Source organism: Anoplophora glabripennis, unplaced genomic scaffold, assembly GCF_000390285.2.
Source record: "Anoplophora glabripennis isolate ALB-LARVAE unplaced genomic scaffold, Agla_2.0 scaffold19, whole genome shotgun sequence".
Classification (NCBI taxonomy): Eukaryota; Metazoa; Arthropoda; class Insecta; order Coleoptera; family Cerambycidae; genus Anoplophora; species Anoplophora glabripennis.
In genome coordinates, this window is record NW_019416327.1 from 1,903,277 (window position 1) to 1,927,181 (window position 23,905).

Genomic DNA, 23,905 nt, shown 5'->3' on the forward strand with positions numbered 1-23,905 from the left:
AATAATCAGCAGAGATCGAGGCCACGACCAATACTTTATTTTGCGTCCACGAAAAATGTTTCAGTTACTAAATTCCTGATTAACATCTGTTTACCAACAATAAATATTTGTTTAGCAAACCCACCTAGGCAGACGTGAGATCATGCTTAGAAAAACCAATGAATACTTCCTATTGACAAAACGATTTGGAAACGCGCCTCCTAAAAATATTTTATGCATAAATATACCGGTATAACAAAAATATCGTTAAAGTGACAGTAAATCATTATGGCACCTAAATTATGGAGACAACGATAATATAAATCAATTTTTTCAACGCCTACTTCTCAATCTGTTCACAAGGTTGTTTATGCAGTAAGATTGGTGTTAGTAGTCGCTGTTGGAAAACCGCTTAAGAAGATTACAGAAGTCGTTCAACTACTCTAGGCTAGAATTATGTATTTAATTAAAACTGATGTGGCAGTCTGCTATCTAAAAATAAAGAGATTATAATATAAATTTCCCTAGATACCTCTGGGATAAATTGGAAGGACAAGGAAGAAGTGCAATAAAGATTGGTACTAATTCTTTTGGATAGTAACATTAAATCGCTGACATCGCAGAACTGGCTTCGCATAATTTTTCGCGACAATATCCTTATTATCGCTGTATTCATTTATTTAATGGTAGATTCTAAAAAGCTTTAATAGTCCAAGAAGCAGGTGTGCTAGAAATGTTGGCAAGCTTCTGACAAATTTATTAACTTCTGGCGAATTCGGTATACACGTCTTTGTAGTGGTCTACTTGAATCTTGATCGACAGTTTAAGACAATATTTACTCAAATACATGTTCACTTCCCATAATACTATTTAAGTTACTTTTATAGTATAATTAATGCACTGGGTAATTGTAGCATGCAAATAGAAATGTTTGTATTTCCACTGACTCAAATAAATGACTACATTATAACGACTACAGAAGGATTTAAAGAGTTTTACTTAGATACTTAAATCTTCTATAATCAGGGTTTAGCGTAACATTGTAGCTATGTAGTGCTAATACTGTAATAAATCTTTTTTGTCCTCTTGAAAACAGGCCCAAATGTACAAACAATCAAGTGCCGAATATGTGGAGTAAGTTCTCATGGTAATGCAACTTTTTGAGTTTTAATAGTACCTACCTATTATAAAAGAAATTATAAATATTGTGTATTCATTTTAGAGCTTACTTCAATAAAACTGAAATTTTGCTGGCGCTTGCAAAATGCACTGGCTTTTTGAACTTGATATACTGATAATGTTTATGACTGTTGTTCATGATTCACGCATACCTTACATAACTGCTATTTACATTTTTGTTAGCATCTAGTACTGCATTGCGAAATAACACTATTTGTTCATAAGAGAATTAATAAATATAATTTTTAGAAATTATGGAGACACTAACACTAATTTATGAAATTGCCCAAAACGTTTTAATGACTTTTATACAAATGAACTTCATTTAATATTCGAAAAGTTCTTCTAATGCTGACAAAATTTATTGACTATAAGACACTAACTCACTTTATTGATTTTAAATTAATCTTGTAGATGTTTTTAATCAACCGTAACCGCGAACCTGTCGAATATATTACAATTTATGGATATTGTTAAAACTTGCCTACCGATATCTTTAAGCCATAAACAAATCGGGGTTTATGACCATTTTTGCCAAATGGACACGTGCAACTTTCTTTTGGCAATCATGAGAAAGGGAAGTTCAAATTAAAGTTATTTAACAACAAATTTTACCAGAATAATGTATCTACATGAGAATTTAAATATCCCATGCATAGAATGAATACCAGATGTTTATTTTTTCAGTCACGAAACATGGGAACACGATTTCGGTCACTTAAATGTATCATATGGTATTTTGTAAGTATGATATCATTAACACTTGGATTTAATTAGTCTAGTATGACTAGACTACATTATAGAGTTCATGAGAATATGTCTAACCAAACTCCAAGAAAAAATAATACAGGGGTGTATAATTCGTCAACGTCAAAATAACATTTGAAGTAATTTTATAAAAAAAAAAATGAAGTTGATTCACTTTACAGGAAGCAAGTTTCTATTTATAAGGAACATGCGTTAAATCCGTTAAACCCAATATTTGAATTTTGAAACGCTAGTTATAAACATCAAGCAACAGGTGCTGGTATATAACTTAGGCCCCATGTAAAATATTACTCGAGTAGGCTAGTGATAAACATCAGAAAATAATAGTTAACACAGCAAGCTCTTGTGTCTACATACATTTTTATAAGCTGTTATGGTGTGGTAACTAGCAACTGAGGTAAAAACACCACAAAAGTCGCCTTCAGCAGTCTAAACACATTTATTATTTACTTACATAAGCAGCGGATAAAAAAGACTAAATTAAAATTCGTATTGATTTAATCTTTCGTGTTTTAAATCAATCAGTGTTGTAATTATTTTAGGCCTATCTAAAAGTTTACGGCGCGCGTTTATTGGCAATTTTAATTAAAAAGGCATTGTTGACTAGTCACTTTTATACAGTTTAATAGTCCCGTTAAGCAGCTAAATATGCACCGCATGTCGAAGCCAGCGTTAAAAATTACCCAGTGCATTAACACAGCTTCGATAATAAGAATAGAAAAAACTTACTTGAAATTTTTTTGTTAAAAAAATCCACAAATTAAAGTTACAGGCAATGTTAAATAATAATCACTTATCACAGTTATAAAATCCAAGACACTATTTTTTTGTATCACTGGTTATTTCAAATGTTGCAAGTTTCGTTTTTTTTCCCACGTTTTCATCGTAGTGGAACCAGACCCGTCAATGCTGATCCATCAAACGACATAGCTGACAGAGGACTGCGTTCGGATTTCGGAAAACGGAGAAGTGCGAGGTAAGAGCTAATGTAAGCGCCTGTAACATTGCCAGACGTCTCAATTTGTCCCCAAGCTAAGGAAATGAATAAATATTTGTTCAGACGTTCCGTTAGCTTTTATAAAGAAACTGAAAATAGCTTATACAGTAAAATAAAGTGACTACAGTCTTTGTAAACAAAAAAACAAAAATAATAATAGATAATGCATTATAAGAATTACCCACTAGAATAGAATATCATCTATTTTAATTTACTTTTAAGAATGCCATTCTAGAGCAGATAAGTCAATTAACTAGAAGTTTCCGTATGTAATTGACTTAACTTTAACAGCAAATTATAGTTGTTAAAATATTTCTATGCTTCTGGCCCAGACAACAGTAGTTGAGTCTGGGCCAGGAAACATGGCTTTATAACAAAGTGTTAATAAAAAAATATAGAGCATTTTTAAGGTTCAATTTTTTAAGGTATTGGAAAAAAACAAAAATCAATTTAATGCAATAATAAAAATTTGAGAATTAAAAACATAAATATTGGAAAGATAAATTCTGATTACTCATAAATAAATTGTATACTGAACATTTTAAAGAAATGTTTAACCAGCCTTTCCACCCAAAACCGGTAGGTAGCACTGAACTGTGCCTTGACGATATGACAACAGCGCCGGTTAAAGCTGGCTGTGGACTCTCCGCTTGGCAGCAGACCGTTCCGTCTGAAAATGTTGCTTTATCTCGATCTCTAATAGCAGTATGCTTTTTCGCCCATGGTTGGGATTGCACTTATCAGATCGGCATTTGACGCCCTTCGAGAGCCCAGAATAATTTCATTAACACTTCCCTTCACGGACATGGGTCTTTTCTACCTGTTGGTTGTTTTATTTGATAAGAAGGTATAATAAATGTTGAAAGACTTGTCCTTGTATTTTGGTCACGTTCCGTGCGTCTCATTTCTAGTTTATGATCGAGATATTTTCTGTGTAGATTTCAAATTTTGTGGCCTCAGTTAACCCCATTGTTTTATTTTATAAAAAAATTGGATATAGTTATTATAGAGAGGTAAACATCTTTGATGATAATGAATGCTACTTTGCCAAATAGTCTACTTGACTGTCACGTATTGAGAATGAAAATATTTGCACTTATAAAAAAAGTGATTGGCTGTAGCAATTAGTAATCAGTCATTATAATTTCAATATGAGTACATCCATATTTGTACACGGAAATAGGCAGATGCAAGGTCTACTTGTCTTAGGTATGGTAAAGGTTAATCGTTGACAAAACGGAATAGGTATATCATAGTAAGACGTTACTTTTTAAACCCCACACAGTGTTCATTAGTAGGTTTTGGGATTCAAATTAAACTTTTTGCGAATGAAATAAGTTTTCACAATTCGTTCAAACAATGTGATTGGTCTAACACTTTTCTTCTTCACGAAAAAGTCAGCAAACAAGAATATCATACTCTCGCCCATACAGGTGTTAATTTATGTTCAACATTTTTCAATCTAACCAAATCCCTGCATCCTTTTGCATACCAAATTCACACCGTGTATTTGAAACACTTAATCAATTTCAGCATTATTCCGCTAGGCTTTTTCTACCTGAGTAGATAGATCTAATTTTTTTCTAAAGTAAGCAATGATGCAATAGTACTAATACGTAAAAAAGCAAAAAGGTGAATGTTGACTTGTCAAAGATTGAAATTTATTTACAAAACTGTTATACCTACTGCGATGCGAATAAATTCAATAAAATTAATACTGAATCAAAATTCTATTACTATTTCTGATTCTTCTCACTATTACTACCGTTAAACAAATGGGCTATAGGTATTCTTATTTTTTAACACATGCAATAACAGGAAAGAGATGATTTGAATTGGTTATCCAGACGGAAAAGTATACTTATTTAAATCTTCCAACGTCGTAGATAACTAAACTGTACCCACAATATTGATGAAAATCCATCATTATTTTAAAAGTATATATTAATATTGACGTGCCTTCATACAAGTAGAAATAGCATTCCAAAATATTGACCTTATTGTAAATCAAAATCAAAATTGAGTAGGTCTGAACTGAAGCTGATCAAAACCGTCATTATCAGTTGAATGGCCATTGTGTTACATTTTTAGAGATAGTGTCTAGAAGATAAATTTGTCTAGAATTAATTGCATTCTCGCAGTCCAAAATCAGCAACAGATTGCTGACAGATGTATAACTTCATTCTTTAGGGATATAAAGGACATGGAGGAACTGCAAACTCAGAAAGTTCTTTAAATTAAATAAATTGTGTTGTAACAACAGCTACATGTAATAAGACAAAAAGAACTAGCAATCTTCTGTTTCTACAAGGATACAGCACGTCAAAAACTCAAGTGGACTGTAATTAAAAGTATTTCTACGGAAAGAAAACATGTTTGTTTCAACGGTGTAATTGTGGAAGCAGCTTGAGAAATACAGAAAGTAAACCAGGGAAAGCCATTAAATATATTTATTACTAGGAAATATTTAAAATTGTTAGTGAGTATATTTTTTGACATACGATCTACCCACCATAAACTCTTAACAAAAAATTTTTTGGTGCAGCTTTCAACCACCTTTGCAGCGCCTCTCTTTTAGCCTAATTATGTGGTCTGTAAACCTCTTGTCACACCAGATTTGGATGGTATGTAAGAGTGGACATTATTGTGATGCAACAGTAACTTTAAATGAACTTCCGGCAATATCGTAAGCTTTCGGCTTGTTCATTAGCGTGTCACTATATCAAGTACTAGTAACAATATTTTATCTTTTTTCTGGAAGTGTACCAATATAAAGCGTTTGACAGCCCAAAATATGGTCAGTATAACTTTTCCAATGAAGAAGCTTGGACTCTATTGATACTAACGAGCGTTCAAATAAAAACGTGGTCAAGTAGGTTCTGAAAATTTGGACGTAGGGCGTATAGCAAATGAACTTAAACGTCATCTGTCAAAGCGCTATATCGCCGGTATCAATTTGAATATTTTCGTTTTAAAAAGCGTTTAAAATGGTGTTTTCTCAAGAACAAAAAGTGTTTATCATAGAGTCCTACTTTAGAAATGGACGCAAGATTGATGGAATATGGAAGTATTCTATTGAGGAATATTTCATAGAATTTCAAAATCAATTTCCCGGCGCTGTTGAGTACAAAATTTTTCAAAGTGCAGTTCAGCGTTGTGTTAATGTTTTTCGTGAAACGGGCAGTGTAACAAGAAAAGAAGGAAGCGGCCGACCTAAAAAGCGGACTGAAGAATTAAAAGAAAATGTCCAACAAATAATGGAAAATGCGCCAAGAACTTCTGTACGTGTTTTATCACAAATGGTGGGAGTATCAGTCGGTACCTGCCACACAGTGTTAAAAAAAGATTTGCGTTTGTTCTCCTTTAATCGTTTGTTATTGTTATCACGATTATTCTTTAAAATAAAGTTATATAGTCATTAACGTTATTGAAACTGACAGCTGCTATACAGCTCGTTGAGAAATGAGGTTAAGTTGGTCGCTATAAGCTACTCCCTACGTCCAATGTGTCAGAGCCAACTTCGACCACGTTTTTATTTGAACGCTCGTTATAATGAAATTCGATGATGAGATCTCTTCTGAGTAAACTCGATATTGACAAATATAACTCCTGTAACTAGTACTTGAATATAAAGATTGTTGACTTTGTAGAATAGAATTGATATTACTTGCCATTAGTTCGATATTCTCAAATTATATAAGTTTTCGTTAGTTTAGTTTTCGAATATTTGTAAGCAATTGAGTTAATGAAATCACATGTGAACAGAGTGATTATGATAAGAACATTTTCGTGTTAGAAATATACAAAGCTAGAGCTATATCAACATTTATAGGTAGAGCTTATGAATTATGAACACAGATACTTATCTATGCCAATCTACACTATGTTGATACATTTAGCTTTACAACTACTAGTAATTTACTGGGTAGAAAACAATGCTATCACAATCAACTAGAGCACGTTTTCGAGATGCCAATCCTTTAGAGGAAAGCAGAATTGAGTGAAGTATATCATCGTCTACGCCATTATAGGAATCTGCACTAGAGAGTTGGACTTACTTACCTGTACCATCTGTAAAATAACAACTCAACCGAGTATAAGGTTAAACGAAATTGTAAAAACTTTTGTAGGATATCATTTTGTCTTAATTTTTATTTCTTTCCTAAGTACCGTCATTCTGCAGAGATCTGCTGTACATTTAGTTAGTAGTTATCTTAATTTGCCCATTATTATCACTTTTTGAATTCCTCCGAATGCATAATTGTTCTTAAAGAGGCCCAAAATAAGTGATAGCTGGTTAATCAAGGAATTCTGATATCAGCTAGTCGTTTGCTCAATTGTAATAGACACGATTCAACTAACCAAACAAGGAAAGAGGTTAGTGCTTATACTCAAATAATTGTTTCTTACTCTTTGGTTAGTAATGATGTACGGAATGCGTGCCTATAGTTTGATGGCAGTTGAATTTTTATTTTTTAAAAATGGTAATAGATGTGGTGTAAGTTGCTCACACCAAAAAGCTTTTTTTGTAAAGGGTGTCCTCAAGTTTATGGACAGATGAACTAGATGTTACAAATGCAACTACGATTAATATGGAATACAGGGAATGGGTTACTCAGAGATATAGAAAGAAAATAAACCTTACAAACATTTGCTAGCCCTAGTGTTTGTTTACGTTAGGTATAGTCTTATCTCTAGAATAAGTATGTTTTTATATACTTATAATCTTCTAAAATAATTCTTTGTTTAAGTACATTTTTATTTATTTCTTATAAACCTTGGGATTTCCATAAATACTTGAGAACGTCCATTCATAGACCGTTGGTAGATATCACAATACCAAGTACGTCCAACCTCCCTAAACGTACGTCAATTGAACATTATAATGTCCATTAATGGACGTTCACTATACGTACATGTTGTACATCTCAGAGACGTTCTTATGACGTCCGTCTATAGTCTTAAACTTCCATTGACGACTCATTAATGGATATCCCAGCGATGTCCAATTGTGTGGAGGAATGTTAATGACCTCCATTGGATGTCAACATCCCTAAACGACATCCATTGTAGGATCTAATATTCGCTAGTGCACGTAAAAAAAACGTAAAAACGAACCTTTGTGCTGTATAGAGACTCGACAAGGTGACTCGAAAAATACAACAAACAGTTTTTATAACCTTTATATGTTGTTATACGATTATTGTTATTTAATTACCTTTCCTCGTGTTTTACTGCCGCTGATAATAATTCACCTCTTATTAAACGTTTTAAGACCATTACTTCACTAGTGGCCTAGCAGGGATATTGAAATATTTTACGATTTCACTGTACAGTAAATATTAGATAATGATTGTCTTCTAAATCATCACCATTTAACGTAGTTTACTGTTGGGCAGTTAGCTGATCCTTGCGGACATAATAAAATGGCACCGCGCTGTTTAAATTAAATATTATTGCACGCATTTATGGCACCCTAAAGAGCAACTGTGCTGTAAAACACCACGGTTCATAATTTATCCCGTAATGACGACCGCTGGTGTTATGGGAGTAATTTCTCATATTCTATCCTCGATGCACGGATTATCTAGAGAAACGTCGGCTGATTAGAGAGGTATTCCGGCAAATTCGCGAGTCGGTGCAGACCCACGCCTTGATAGCTAATGTCGGTACACTTAGGTCTTATCGTCACGTTTTTTAAAACGACGACGAGGAATGATATGCTTTTAGAGGTGTTACACTAATTTTAAGATAAACAAAGCTGCTATCGTAGGCAATATGGCCACTATAAAATCAAGTCTCAGATGGTGCTTTATAGAAATCTGTTCTATGAAGTTTGTGATTAATTAGTAATACATAATTGTTAATGAAATAGTTTAAACGTCAGTATAGGAAGATACATGAGTTGGAACGCCATAGGCAGTATGGTTTAAAATATTTCCTAGTAAATTTATGTTTTTCCTGACTTCTAGAAAGGCTTTCGCCCTTTGGGCAACTATCTATTGACCCAGATATTTCTTAGATTCGCCTTAACAGAAAGTGAGTATTGAAAGTACCAGTGTTGTCAGAGTGTGTTTGATTAAAACTAAGGTTAGGGAAAGGCCTTTCATAATTGAAATTCAAAATATACAGGGTGTTCCAGATAGATAGATTAGACGTTTCTGGAAAACTACGCGTACTGGAATTCTGAAAATTGATGTATGGAGGTTTCTCCTAATGTTCTATCGATTGAAAATATTGGCGTCGCCGTGGAACTTCCGGTTCTACCGGAAGTAGACGTCAACTCGCTTATTTCAAATGGAATGTACTATTTTTTATTTAATTTTTGGATTCTACATCGAATTTTTTAAGGTAAGTTTCATTACCTTACTTTATCCTTAAACTCAATCGTTTTTGAAATAATTTAACTTTTTCTAAATTTTTGAAAAAACATAACTACACGTAATCGATTCTACTTCCTCCAATTTTTAAGATAGGAAGCTGAAATTTTAGATTGTCAATACCAAAACGTGTCCAAATATCTGGAATATTCGAAAGTTGGTGTATGTTACACAGGGCGTCTAAAAAACACTCTGTATAGTATATAGGGTGGGCCACCAGTAACGCTTCGCTAGGGACCAAACGGCAAATGTTACAGAAACCTGTTTAGGTGGGTATGTGTAGGTTGATTACGGCTACAATTTAAAAATATTTTGAAATATACAGGGTGTCCAGGAAAAGCGTACCATATCAAAGTTATATATTTTTAAATGGAACACCCCTGTATTGCATTTTTGAAAGCACCATAAAAAATAGGTGAACTGCATACCTAGGACTTACAGTTTGTGAGATATTTCAATTTTAGTGAAAATGCAGGCTTAGCGTAGAAATTTAATATTTGCAATAAAAAAATAATTTTAAGAAAGCAGCTTTGGAGAGTGTATTTTAGATCCTTGAAGTTATAAATTATTATATTTGTCGTCACTTAGTACTATACAGGGTGTTCAAAAAATTGCTGAATACTTCTCTCAACTTTAAACAGCAATAACTTGGTTATTTTAAATGGGGCACCCAGTATATTTTTACTTTGGGAGTTAGGAAATTTAAATTGCGCCGTTTCGTTTTTTATCGAATTTTTTTGTAAGATGTATCCACGTGTCTTTATCGAGGTCTTTATTGAATGATTTTGGATTCTTAGGGAGTGAATTTCTGGACATTAGAACGTATTGTGAACTACAGTTTGTTCAATAGCATACCTTTGTACCGAAAAATACTAAAACAATTTAATCTTTTCCCTGAAATACACCAGTATAGGTCCACTCACAACTAAGAAGATCATCATAACGTTGATTTTCTAAATAACGACACTGTGGGATAATAAGTGCTTTCACACCAATGATTGTTTCTTATTTAACGAAAAAAGCAATAGAGAAGGTGCAAAGTTATCTAAAATCCACACCAAATTGTTTCTTGTAAAGAGCATTTCCAAGTTTGTGGACTAGGTGTGTTGCAAAGTCGAGAAATATAACAAGCAATTTTATATAACGCTGATATTTATTGACATGAAAATTTGACACAAGCCTACTTAGAAAAGAAATAACAATATCAGCGCCTGAAAGAAAATGACCACCAAATACATTCAAACTTTTAAATGCAAATAACTCAGAAACCGATAAATTTAGGCGATCCAAACAAGAGTACATTTCTTATGTAGAATTGAACGTTCTCTTAGATTTTCTCTAGTTTGTGGACTAGGTGTGTTACAAAGTCGAAAAATATAACAAGCAATTTTTTTAAGTGTTTTTTATGATAAAGTTAATAAAGAGTTGCCCTTAGATTTTCCTCAATAAAATTTGTTGGCGATTTTCATAGAATATTACCATTGTAAATTTTCATGTTTTTAAAGGTGACTAATGAGTTCAATTGTGAAAAATCCAATTGAGGAGACTGATAAAAGCAAAATTTTGTTATTCACTGAAATATCAAAGATGGAGATATAGTTATGCGTAAGTAGCAACCAAGATGAGTTTATGAAACACTTATACAAGCTGAAATAAGGTCACACCTAAGCCAGCGCCAGTGATCTGCATAAAGGATGGGTCCCAATACGTTTTCCACCAGACAGGTGAAGAATACCGTTGTTATGTCATGTCATTACCCATCTAATAGATTCGCTTTGGCTGTAAATGGCGCGCGATATCTCGTACAACACTGGCGTTGACAAATTCAAGTGGATTCGAAAGTCAAAATCGTGTTTTCGTGCTGTACGTGAGTCACATGCACCGAGGTATCTATTATTGCTAAATTCAGACCATTCGTAGGTGATATCCTATGAGCGGTATGAAACATGATTCTTTCTTTTAAGTATATGCAAGTCCTACGCGCGGTTTGCGTAACATTGGAACAATAAGTGGATGACAGCCATTATTCCTTTTATTGCCGGACGAATTTAAATTGACTGACGGGAGTATGTAGTAACTGCATTGTTTAGATGTAGGGGAGTACATATTTAGGACCTTTCTACGTATCCACTAAGAAAATATGTGAGGATGCATTCTTTACTATTTTAGGTTGAATATGAAATTCAATCAGTTTAAATAAATAACGACTGAAATAATTCAAGACTTCAACGATAGGGAAACGTTTGGTCTGTCAAAAACAAAGACGCCAGTAAATGTCGCCAGTCAGACCAGCGATCTAGGAAGATTTATATATTTTTGGCAGAATTTGTAATCATGTATACGTAATGAGTAATGAGAATGAATAAACCGGGGTAAACGGAACTATCATTTCTATTTTTATTCTTGCTCATCTGAAAGTAAAATGTGTTGGTCGGTGTCACGGTTTGCATTTAAATATAGTCAAATTTTAATTTCAAGAGTTGACAATAGATGCAGAAAAAATTATTTAATTTTCTTAGCATATTGACACTTAAAATCACATTTTACTTTTATATATGCATCTACATTTTAAGTAATTATGTGTATGAGCATGTATGGTGGTAGCTAAATGCACAGGGTGCTCCGAATTGCACACGCCAAACTTTACTTGGCGGTAGAACACCTCAAAACCAGAAAAAAGGTTTATATAAACATAGGTCGTAGAGTATTTTGTTTTCGAGATACAAACGGTTCAAATTTAATAAAACACTTTTATTTAAATATCACTTAAAATGTTTAACACATATTGATAAAACTTGGAGTAAGGATTTAACAGATTATAGGCAAACATTTATCTGTTAACCAGTGCCGGGTATGCTGGGAGATACCGTCAATGGGACCCCAGAATTTCGATGCTACTGAACATTTTGGAAAATGGATAAATGCTGTTAATTCAGGTTAGTTTCTATTAAAACATATGTCTTCCGTTTTATTCGGAAAACGAGCCATTTTGAAGTAATTCTTTTTTAAATTTAAAGTAAGTTTTCGTTTCACAAAAACATTGTAAAAATTCGTGGTTAAAGAAATTAAATTGTATATTTAAGTTAATATAAATAATTATAAAGAATTGTTACAATTTTATTCCATCCATAGCATAAAAATATGTATATACAAATTAAAAACGACTTCTTATTCCAATATCAGATATATCTGCATTATCTGTGCGGACAAATCCTTGCGACGCGACGTATCGTTGCCTGTGCAGCTGGTGTTAGATATAGGTATTTAAATTCTTAAAAATAAACTTTAAACAATTTTACTGGTGTTTATTAAATCTACTGGTTTTAATAAACCATATCAAGGAATACTATAAAATATTCGAAATATTAAAAAAATAGTGTTGAAGACGTATTTTTTTGACTTTTTTTAATGGTAATTGTAAAGTGTATAAAATTAATTGCAATATTATATGACGGTAAGTGGGATGCGGTGAATTAGAGTCCTATTTAATTCAGTATAAACATTTATTTTCTTTTCCTTCTAGTTTCGGTTATTATTCCATTACGGAATTGTCTGTAAGACGAATTAAAATTTCCTCTTCTTCATCGACTGTGATAGATTTTGGAGGACCATGGTTACTTTTTGGTCGAAAAGATCCAGATTCGCCTAAGCGGTTGTAAAGATTTCAAAACAGTTTATAGTAAGGTTGCAATCTATTTGTGTACAATTGTACATATCTTCTTGCCGCCATATGTCCATTAAAATTAGCCTGAGCAAAAACACAAATCATATCACGCATCTCACTGTTAGAAAAATTATTATGTCGTGGCATTTTTTGATCACTAGCTAATAATTTTGCACGAACAATAAATCACACGCACGGAAAATACGCTGATATTTATTGACATGAAAATTTGACACAAGCCCACTTAGAAGAGAAATAGCAATATCAGCGCCTGAAAGAAAATGACCACCAAATATGTTCAAACTTTTAAATGTAAATAATTCAGAAACCGAAAACGTTAGGCGACCTAAACAACATTTTTTTTATGTAGAATTGAAAGTTCTCTTAGATGTTTAACTTTTTTTAAGCATAGCTCAACAGATAAAAAAATATGTTTTGATTTACATAAATAATACGGTGAAACTAGCGCCCTCTAGGAACAACGTCAAAATAAGCTTCAAATTCGTAATTCCCACATCAAAAAATCCAACACCACCAATTTTCAGAGTTATGCTATCAAAACTTTCTCAGTTATTGAGAAATTTCAGAATAAAATTTAAACTTTGAACACCCTGTATTTCTTAAACCAGCGACATTCCTATAAGACATGATGAGCTCAAACATAATATTTTGGTGTCTAGTATCTCCAGCTTAGTGTTGACCCATTCTTTCTGACTCACCCTGTCATATCCTAGTTACATTATTACGACTAAAAGATGGCATAATTTTTATGTAAACATGACAATATATAAATTTTCTTTTAAGTTATCGTGACAAATTGACAAAAAACAAATAAACCTTTCTGATATTCTTTATTTCATGTACAATTATTGTAATCGGGTGAACTGTTTATAACTGTTACCTATATCTTTAAAATTAGTTAAACTATCTTAAGAAGGTCAAAGTTTTGGCACAAAAACAAAACTACCGGGAAATACAATGACCGCATTACACAATATTATACATCAGATTTGCGTCAATTCAGCGTTCTGCAACTTACATTTAGAGTAACATCAATTTAATTCAATGAACTTGGAACGCACCCAAGGATTTTGAGTCTCTAAATGACACAGACGAACGCTGCTCGTTTAATTGCTTGGACAGAAACGTCGCCTTCTTTGTTTTAGCGGAAATGAGAATTGCCCACTTTATTGTTTTATAGAAATAGCTGTATATCACTCTCATAAACTATCTAGTAATTACTTCTGGTAAATTTATAGCCATGGAGGTAATTATATACACCTGTACATGTAGGTACCTTAATTAAAAAAGCGTCTTTTATAGTTTCATAAAACCAATTCGGTTTGATCTTAGGATATAAAGAAAATATAGATTTTAAGAAGGTTTTCTATATCAAGATATTTTTTTTCAATGCTAGTGTTAACATAAAGAAAAACAAAAAAAGAACAAAAGTAAAAGCTATTTTTAAAACGATTTCTAAGGGCTTTACGATTTAAAAAGTGAATTTGAGACAGTTTTTGATTAACTCAACAACTATTAAAACTACAGATTTCGAAATTGGTATCTGACGTAGCAGAGAATTTCACGAACTTGGATATTCTTACGAGTTTTGTGTTTTTGTGAGCATTGTTAGCAGTTTAACAATTTAACTTGTGAATGCTGCATACTATGAAAAAAATCCATACTTCAATGAAAATGATGATTGCTAAATTGCTAAATTGAATTATTGTGGTATTTTTAGGAATATTCTCTCTTACTTTTGCAATTGTTTACAGGTTATGAAACAATTAATTGTCGTACGTTCTGTTTTTATTATCACAATATAGATCAGAGAGTTATGGTGTCCACCAAGGTTCTATTTTATGGCCGTTTCTATTCAAAATCTTCAGAGTCTATTTATCTAGAATTCCTTTGTATGTATGTTTATAATATTTAGATCATTATTCTTTGTTGTCTTTGGCTACCTGAATTGTATTAGGGTGGCCCAAAAAAAAACGAATATTTTTTTTCGTGTCTCTTGTGAAAATATGTAAGTTTATCATGTTTTAAGAGCCTTCTCAAAAAATCAGCTCAAACAAAAATTTTTTAGAGGTCGCTCAAGAAAATTTCAAATCGATATTTAAATGTCTAAATCTCATAATTATTTTAACTTTAAAAGTAGATACCTAAAATGTTTTCGAGCGACCTCTAAAAATAAATATGAATGAACTAATAATTTTTTTATTGAATTTGATGAAAAAGGAATAGAAATAAATCACGAGACACTTAAAAAATTTCTCGAAGCAAAATTTACTACCACACTGTGAGTACCCATCAAATATTTATAATTTTTTATTTTTTTTTAAATTTAAGTGTCTCGTGATTTATTTCTATTCTTTTGTTATACAAATTCAATAAAAAAATTATTAGTTCGTAGATATTTATTATTAGAGGTCGCCCGAAAACATTTTTAAATTAATTATGAGTGACCTTTAGAAATTAAAATATCGATTTGAAATTTTCAGAATCGAGATTTTTTCCAACCTAGAAAATGATAAAATAACGAGAAAAATATTTAAAAAAAAAATAAATTTTTGACGATTTTTTAAATTTTTGAGCTGATTTTTTGAGGGGGCTCTTAAAACATAATAAACTATCATATTTTCACAAGACTCGAAAAAAATATTGCGTTTATTTGTGGGTCACCCTAGTATGTACAGGGTGGGCAAATAAGCGAGGTAAGCGGCTGTATCTCAGAAACTAGTGATCGTAGAGAGCTACGGTAAAAAATTTTATGGGTAAAGTGGGCAAGGGAAAATGCTGGAAATTATTTTCAAATTTCCAAGATGGCCGCCAGTGGGCGTTTCCACCATATTGAATTACATAAAGTTACGTTTCTCACGATTTTCCCCAANCAACGTTTTTACAAGCAGTTCAAAACTCTTGTATATTTTATTACTGCTCCACAGTACAGTCACATTTATTTTTATTTATGTAGTTTTAATTTATTTAACATGCCCAAAAGGGGTTGATCGATATCATTGGTTTTATATTAAAATGTGATAAAAAAACAAAAACACACCACAGAAATGAGATAACCCCCAAATCCAAAGCCAAAGTGCGGAAGGGGGCTACACTTAAAAACGCGACAAACACCATCGACATTGCCAGTGCCGATACCAGGGATCGAACCCGGACCAGAATAGGAAGTCTGTCCGAGAAATGCTTACCACCCCATGCTCGATCGACTACTCTTACGTGGTGATTAAATGTGAACAGTAACAAAACAAAAAAAATTAAACAAACTTTTTTTGCCAAGTATTTCAATATGCAAGGATTCTAAATGGTATAATAAATTTGAGAATTATCCTTTATTGACTTTTATCCCCTGCCGTACACCGTTCATTCTATTGGCCCTTCTCTCATTGACCCTCGTAAATGAAGCCTCGACGTTACCGCATCATCAACAACGAAACAGACTGATTGTGAACTGGACGTTGATTGAGCCTCTCGCTGCTCGACTTCTTTCCAGTGCGGCTCCCTTTAGCTCAATTTCGGAGCTTGGAATCTGGACCTAGTCTCTTCAAGAGTTCTTTTTGTTGCCTGTAATTTATAGTACACCTCAAAATGGCCACTTTGTACTGAAGCTTTCAACCGAAGTTTTTCTTACTGTTTTGTTTATCGTCCCTTATTTGTGCTTTAACATTTTTGGTGTCCTTTCACTGTTTTTGGGTTTTATTAAAGAGCACTTTGATTTGGACTAAAGATCATCTTTGTGTCGACCACAGGTCTGTACTTAATCTTGGACAAATGGACGCTAGACTAATGACCTAGATCTGAGCCTGAGCTTTCAGCAATTTATAACAATTTCAATAGCGGTTATAAAAGATTCATTTATAATATTTGATTAAATGTACGATTTGAAGTTAAACATATACAACGCAATGTTAGTACTTTGGTTCGTACTTCGTACTGATCAGGAATTTGTAGACCAGTCGACCTTCGACCCCTCTTTAGGATGGCTCCAGAGGATCCACTTGAGTGCGATTTCCAACATCTAGATTCTTTGAGTTTGGGCAATCCTCGGAGTGTATCAACGGGTCTGTCAGGGGATCTGGCTCAAATTTTAGACCGTTTCTAAACCATGCCTGTGTGGAGTGATTTGCGATTCGATTTTGAGTGTTGTAAGTCAACTCTGTTATATCTTCTGCTTGTAAAAAATCTCCCAAAAATTTCGAAAATGTCCTTCTTGCATTAAAAATGTTATTATTGTTGTTGTTATTATTATAGTTACCGCTATTATTATCATTATTGTTATTAAATGGTCTATCCAAATGTGTTAACGAAAATCTGACGTATTATAATAGAAAAAAAACTTAAGCTCAATCCATGAGAATAGAATAGAAAGAATCAGTGCCATAATCATTTAAAATATAAATTTCATTACACTAGCTCCAAAAGAAGACAAGAGATAAGAGATCAGTATCAAGATTCGACAAATCTAATTTATCCACAAGACTGAAACAGGAAGAAAAAAAGGCGCAAATTAAATTTAATTATGCAAAGTATAATGCTATGCAAATAACTAATATTGGATGGCTTAAGATTTAAATTAATAAAACCGTCATCGCCGAACTTCTAAGTGATTCCATTACCATTTAATTAAAACGGTTTCCAGCCATCCAGGCCCGAGGAACAGCGAAGTCGCCTGTCAAAAATTAACCAGATAGCCAGGCTCCCCGCTGCTGCCACGCTGACGGTAAAACCACATCGAAAAGTTTACAAACGAGCAGGTCGTAGTAGTACTGTTAACTGTTTTTTCTCCCGGTTATTTATAAGGTAAAAGTTGTGTACCTCAGATAACGAGAATTATTTATCGGCGTTATTTAATCATTTATAATCTCTTGATGCGCTAAATGTTAGAGACGTCTTGCGCGGTCGAGCGCCGCTGTTAAGCGGTCCATAACTAATGAAATAATGTTGTAATTATTATAATATCATAAATTCTTGGTGGCAGGTACTTCTGATTTACAAATTTTCCGTTATACTTTGCACAACGTCGGAAAAAATGTTTGTTGTGAGGAGTAGTATATGGGTTGAACCAAATTTAATAACTACTACTACTAGAGGAATGAATTTCGTAAATACCACAGTAACAAGAAACTAAAACGAGTACTTATAATTGTAGCTCATACTCTTATAAATAGTTGAGACAGTCCCGATAATTCAGTAAGAATTAGTTAATAAAATGTTTCGTTGGTATTGTTCATAGGATGCAAGGATGAGAATTTCGTAGGCTACACGAAAGTGTACGCCAGATGGAGCTTCTTCACCTTTAGGGAACAATTTTATGAATAAACTGAAGGAAACTGTTATGGGTTTATCTTCTTCTCAACCACCAAACAGGAAAACCTTCGAAAAGAAAGCCCTGCTGTCAGCAAATCTAAAACGATTGTGTTGGTTGCGATATGTTAACAATGGCCTTATGAATATAAAGTAAAAGGATTTTAACCGCGTTGNGTGCCTTGTGTGTGTTTAATAAAATTGTTTTAGTGTATGTTTTTAACCTTGTAGTTAGTTCCTTAATGTAGCAGCTGTTATTATAAATAACTTACCAATTTTTGTTTATTAATAACACTAAATAAAATTTTTTAGTTATGTTAAGATTTATTTGAGTTATACTTTACAGGGGGTGCAGCTTATTTACACAATTTTTGTTAAATAAATCCGTTTTGATTGTTTAATATTCCCAAAATAAATAACGAATGTTTTACATACGGTGTTCATAACTAGTATTTTGTGGCAACGATACTAAACTGGTAACCGTATGTAATAAAAACTATACATACTGTTTTTATGCTTAGTAACGAAATGGTTTTTAGTAGTTCAATTTTACGTATGTCCAATATTTTTACTATTTATTCTGAACCTTTTCTTTTTACAACGAAAGCGGCAAATAACAAAGTTGACTTTAATGCTACTAATTATTTATACATGTCTCTATTTATTATTTATGCTTCCGCGTATAAGATATAGCCGATTTTATAAGTCAATATTTTAAGCGTCATTTTCTAAAAACTAAGAAATGGAAACATACGGCGTTTTTCCACTGTACGGCAGTATGTATACGTTAGTAGCAGTAATAGTAGTAAGGTTAAAGGAACATAAGTATCACATACAAAAAAATCAACGGAAAATTTAGACAAATAGCAGATCACTAAATCTCCAGATTTATAATTTCTTCTGAAATTATTATTTCCAGCTACAGGCTATTTTAAGAATTTTTTTAACTCTATTTTAAAGGTATTAAGACACCTCAAACTTTAATTTTTATAAGGCTTGCCAAATGATGACAAACAATGTTCTTCGATGTCAGAAATCTAGGTGTAAAAAAAGATATTTAACCCTATCTTATGAAACAATCCCAAAAAAATGTGGAAATAAAAGGACCTCTTTGTATTACTGTTTTTTACGTGATTAGTTTTTGTTAAGAGTGTCAATGGGACAGCAAGAGCAAAGGATATTTGTTTGAATGATTGCATTGTAGGACAGTTTCAATATCAATATCAGGTATGCATTTTTGTATTAATTAAATTTAGACATTTAATTTTAATTTTTTATTTTGGGTACTTATTTATTACTACCTGCATATTGGTGATTGGGGTATAATTCAATGCTTATTATAGATAGAGTAGCTGTTTCCCGCAATATCAGCAATTGAAAGTCTTGTTTGTGGAGTAAGATATCTTTTGTATGCCTAAATTTATGGTATCGAAGAACAATGTTTGTTCTAATGCAGTTCAGTCCAGTCTATTGAAGAACCATATATTCAATCTTTTGAAACAATAATAACGCTTTCCCTTAAGTAAAGCATGATTCGCCATATCATAAGCTTTTGATAAATAATATCGTATAATATTCGAAAGGATGGTATCCATTACTTATAGACCTGTTTATAATCTGATATATCTTTAAGAGCTTCAGCCTGTAAGTGTTTTACATATACAATATTTTGTTTTTTAGGGTTTTGATAATACTTTCTGTTTCAGTATGGCCAGTGTAATAAAGTAACTAAGTAAGTAAATTAATCCTGATTATTAATAATTTTGTATTTATAATTAGCACCTTTATTACTTTTGTTAACAAGCCGCAAAACTAGCATTGATGGAATCTGCTTTTAATTTTTTATCTTGAATTACTGTACCATTTGCCATAATAACACAAAGCCGGACCTAATTGTTTTTGTTAGGTCATTTTGATATAGTGTACATTTACTTGCGTTTTGTAAATAAACAACTATTTTACGTAAGAAAAAAAAAGCTTGAACTTCATACAAATGGTGATGGTGATACTCTATTGCGTCTGATGTTTAGCTAAGAATTTTGAATAATTTGTGTGAATCATTTTTCAGTTTTATTAATTCTATTGAAGCAAATATATATTTTTATTTCGTACTACAGCTTATTGGCAGGTGATACTTGCTCAACTTACATATATTTTTTATATAAATAATTATCTTGAACTGCATTTCAAATGCGCCGTTTGCAAATTATAATTTGTTGTAATAAAACGTGTTATAACACGTTTTATTGAAATTCAAATCAAGTAACCGCATTAATCTGACAGCAGGTATCTAGCTCATGGAATAAATTTCGATTTTTCTCGACGAACAAACAGTAAGCTAAGAAACTGATGCTGATCTGTAACAAAGCGGAATAAACATAGTTTAAGCAAGCCGAAAATATTTGAATATATTCTTTCTTTTTCTAGATATTATAAAAGTGTCATATTCAAATATATAATTCTAGAACAAACAACATAATTATAAAAAAAATAAAATATTTACCTAAAAAAAAATCCCTAGAATTAGGTACGTTTTTAAATAAAAGCCATTTCTGATGAGAAAATTTTTGAAATTCAACGAGACCTGCTGTCATCATTTGCTTACATCAATTGTTCTTATGGATGTCAACGAATAAAGATATCATTTATAAAAATAACTGACATCAATAAATTTATACATGTTGTTTATTTAACGACCCAATGAATTTTATTTCTAACGCTACTACTTACTAATAATAATTATTAAATCTCCCGATATTACTACTGCGCTAAAACTAAAATTATTCAAAAGCTACGTATTAATTACTATTTATATTATATTAGATTGATAAATAGTTATTTTCCATTGAAATTAGTTTGTCCTAGATTGTTTTTATGCAAATCTTAAGTGGTACAAGTCGTATTTTACAGTTGGGTAAAATTAACATGTCATTTGATGGTTGTGATTGTTTTGTTTCAAATTTGCTCTGTGAAAGTTAACAAATGAGTGCACTTCTATATCATTTTTGTACGGAGTAAATTATTTGACGTGTCCTTATTAAAACATAGACGTATAGTAATTACATTTTATTATAGGATTTTTTATACCAGTTTCTAAGAAAATAGAATAGATAGTTAAACGTTATAATTCAACTTCGAAAAAACTGAACGTGCACATTTCTCCATTATCGCTATTTAAGTGGGGTGAAGTAATTTTGGAAGATTTCTTCAGTTCTTTTAGATTATGATTGATGATACTAAATATTTGTTTAAAACCCTGCTGGCAGCTGTAATAATATATTTCTTGAGTAAAACTAATTAGTTAGATGCATTCTAAAAACTGACTTAGATACCAATATGAAATATACAGGGTGATTCAGAGCCTTCAAAAAATTTTCAACTTCGAGTTGCTATACACGTAAGACATTTTTGAGACTTGAAAACTAATGTAAACACTATCGTAAAAGCATTGATATCAAAGGATTTCAGTATTTAGAATCGCCTGGGGCCTAGTGGAGGAAGAGAGAGAGCTTTGCGCACAGCGCACCACGCGAATGAAGCTAGACCAAGAAATAAAGGTGAAAAATTATCGAGGAATCGTGAAAATTACTGGGCGTGATTTTATTGTTGGATAGTCTTGGGAATGAGGCGTGGGTCATGAAAAAATTATAGCGTCTTTGTTTTTTATCAACAAATAGGTATAAAATTCGTCATTTTTCGTTCTACTGTAAAAAAGACTGTTAATCTTAGCAAAAAATGTACAATAGACGATTTGATCTAGAGAAACTCATCATTAAAATGAGACTTTATAAGTTAAAATTGCTTTATAAACAAACAATTTATTGCAAAATTAAACGGAAAAAGTGCCTTTTCTTTAATTGTTAATAACTTTTCAAATAATTAATAAAATCTTACCAAACTTTCCAAAAATGTGAGTTTTTATATCCTTAAGAGATGTGCAAAACATGGGCTCGATCGGTCAAATACTTTTTGCAAAATTCCATTTATTTATCCCATTTTTGCAAAAAGGCCCATTTACAAATGACTATTCCGGGGGCAGGGTTATGACTAAAACATTCTTCTTGGGCTCATTTTCTTCGAAGGGACACCAAGTATCCTCTAGTTAAAAAAAATTAAAATTTTTTCAAATTCTCGTGCGTGTTTCGCAGAGGAATATTTAAGAAAAATATATAGTTGTAGATATACATAATATATTAGACTGTAGGATATGAAATCTAAGAAAATATGGATAAATAGAAGATATGTTTGCTTGTTCCTAAAACATTGGTTCGAAATGTGTAAATATCTAGTTACATTTATCAATTACGAGTAAATCATGTAGTTACATCTAGATAAATATAAACTTAAGTATTAAACTAAATTTCCTTGTGAATATGCCAAAATATGTCTGTCTGTAGATCTTTCACTCTTAGACATGATATCGTAAAGTGACCTACGTTATACTGTTGAATTTATATAAAACTCGTCTTCCAAATAATTTCACAGATAGCTTAGACACAAAAAGAAGCAAACAATAAGTATTCTTAGTTATGAACTATATTTGTAATTATCGAAAACGAAAAATATTTTCGACTTATTTGATTGAAAAAATTTCAGACTATCCTATTCCTGTCCATTTTTGTTCATGCATAATTTAGGGTGAGGCTTCAAATAACTCACCTTTTAAACTATCTACGTCACTTTTACTCGTTAAATTCGTTCGATATTTTACGTGGTAGCAGGTTTGTAAAAACATGACCGCGTGTGGGGCGAGGATTTTTTTATTTAAAACAATATAGACTTATTTTTATCGTCTGAATTTGGCGAGTGGAAGTGAAAATGCATTTATGCACATTATTATGCATCGATAAGTAGGTTATCCTTTCTTGGAGGAAAGGCTGACGTCAGGTGTTTCGTAATGTCACTTTGCATTTCGCGTTATTATGGAGCGGGTTCAGAATTTCCAGACGTTTGATGCATCGGGCTAAGGTAGGTCTGAGTATTGCATAACAGAGGACTGGAGTGCATCTTTTAATCTCTAGAGCAAAGTTTACTGGCGAGACATGGTCGAACATTCTTCCGGCGAATTAGAAGGCACATAGTCCTAAAGCATTTTTTGCACTCTGTGGCGTGACAAAACAAAAATTAAGAATTGGTTTGACAAATATCACATCCAAATATCATATTGCAATACACTCTAACAGTTGCCAAATTATCTTGGCAATTGAATTGTACTAGGAAATGATCGTTTTTGTCATAGACGTTAATTATTAACCCATGGAATACAAAAAGAATAATACATAGGTACTCAGCTTAAAAAGTAGTAATTAGCAAAAAGTGACACGGTTTACTATAATAGCGATAAATGTCACTTTTTATTTTATTAATTATAAGAGTTGTAGTAAAAGTTATTAACCCAAATACATTAGTAATAGACAATTGTGAATTGTAATTTCTAAGACTTAGAAACCTAAAATTTAAACTTTCAAGGAAGTTATATCTAGTCTTAGTCGAATGAATGGCACATATCTGATTTAATCACTAATCACACATATTTGATTTCCTGGACTAAACTATTCTAAGATTAGTTACTTTAAATTCGTTGCGTCTATTTTATAATCTATTATATAGAGTGTT

At 32.1% G+C, this 23,905-nt stretch overlaps 1 protein-coding gene across 3 annotated transcripts in view; it reads right to left on the minus strand.

The window, feature by feature from the left end:
- Positions 1-23,905, minus strand: part of LOC108914933 (protein TANC2) — a 376,447-nt gene that overhangs the window by 118,735 nt on the left and 233,807 nt on the right. The window contains exon 1 of one of the 3 annotated variants that reach the window (XM_018720865.2): positions 2,656-2,849. The exons of the other annotated variants lie outside the window; for them this stretch is intronic. The gene's annotated coding sequence lies outside the window, so the exon portion shown is untranslated. Of the gene's footprint in view, positions 1-2,655; positions 2,850-23,905 lie in introns of those variants that run through there. 3 annotated transcript variants of the gene reach the window in all.